Source organism: Ornithodoros turicata, chromosome 2 (genome assembly GCF_037126465.1).
Source record: "Ornithodoros turicata isolate Travis chromosome 2, ASM3712646v1, whole genome shotgun sequence".
Taxonomy (NCBI): Eukaryota; Metazoa; Arthropoda; class Arachnida; order Ixodida; family Argasidae; genus Ornithodoros; species Ornithodoros turicata.
In genome coordinates, this window is record NC_088202.1 from 43,407,080 (window position 1) to 43,408,839 (window position 1,760).

The window sequence follows — 1,760 nt, forward strand, 5'->3', positions numbered from 1 at the left end:
TAGACGACAGAAGAAAATACGACGATAGTGGCATCTCCTTGAGATTGAGTAGTTCAGGGCAAAGACAATTTTGTGAAACTGTGACGTGTGTCCCAGACAATTTGTTATGTTTTCATAAAGGTACTTCACAAAAAGGAAGGCACCTCAGTGTGGCTCCGCTGAGTATCATACTATATGGTATGCTATAGGTGTCCAGGGGTTCAGGGCAGACGTATTTCGTTGGAGACATGTTGGAAAACTGGAGAAGCCAAAGACCAGACTATTGTGGTTATATGTCGAGCCAGTTTTTATTATATTCAACTCCTATCGTGGAAGCTGCTAGCACCGATAAACGCTTCTCTCGATCTTGACTAGCGATTTATCCAGAATCGCAAGCACGGGTTAGGGTGTGGGGAGGAGGATGTTTGAATGAGTTTTTTTTTTTTAAACCTATAGAATGTTCAGTAGCATATATAGCCAGAGGAGGGGTTTGGGACAGGGAAAATGAGGGTGAAATCCTCTTCCCAACGTAAAGTAGCACCCCTCCCGAAATATTTTCCCGGGTGCGTTACTGTTTATGTTAACCAGCTTTGTGTCATATGCTGACTTGTGTCCAACATTGAAATTACAAAGACCCGCTGAAGGAGGGTAGCCATTTGTGTGTGTGTGGAGGGGGGGGGGGCTATAGGTAAGCCACTGCCGTTGACCGTCAGTTACTCATCGTTCAGTGCCTCAGCCGTCTCGCCCGCGCGGGCCACAGCGTCTGGCTTCAGTGGGTCCCCGGTCACACAGGCCTCCCCGGCAACACATCCGCCGACGCCGCTGCGAAGCAGGCCCACACCTCTGCACAGTGGCGTATCTAGAGCTACCTGCGCCCATGGCAACATGGTTAACATGATGTTCTTGGGGATGCGTTTTCGTGTGGTCCGCACTAGGTTTCACAGTACAACCTCCCTAATGGCGGGTGCTTTAGATCATTTATGAACGTGCCAGGTTGAGTGCCCGACCTGGCACATTCACACCCGACCCCATAATGGCGCCCCTGTTCACCTGGCGCCCATGGCACCTGTCCACACCTGCCACACCCTAGATACGCCACTGCCTCTGCACCATTGTTATCGGTCCCGCTATCACCCTCGTCATGCCGACTCCACATACGCCGCATGTGCGCCCAGCAAACTCGCCTCTTCACTGAGAGCGCCGTCCCAGCCCGCACTTTCCTTCACTCCATCGATCCCAAGATGGAGCTCACTATCCCACTGAGCCTCTCTCGAAGGGAGAGCTCACTCCTTCACCGCCTACGACTCAACGTCGCTAAGACCCCATCGCGCCAGTTCCTCGTGGGCACCATAGGTTCCCCACTATGCACGAAATGTGATGTGGTGGCGGACACTACCCACCTCCTCCTGCACTGTCGCCTTTACTCCTCAGCCAGAGCCGCACTTGAGCAACAGCTCACACACGTTGGCCTGCACCTCACGCTGCGGACCTTACTCGGCCCCGTGCAGCGCGCCCGACAGTGCGTAGTCACCAGACTGCTCCTCCGTTACCTCGCTGCAACCGACCTACTGGTTGCCCTGTGAACCGGACTGTGCCCGCCTGGGTACTCTCTCTCTCTCTGATTTTTATTATTTTTTATTTATTTATTTTTTTTTTCTTGGGAATAGCAAGCCGACACCCTGTCTGGCTGACCTTTCCCTCGTTCCTTTCGTTTTCTTTGTTATCATTAAACATATCCCCCCCCCCCTTCAGTTACTGTGGGACCTCGGAGAAATAAGGGT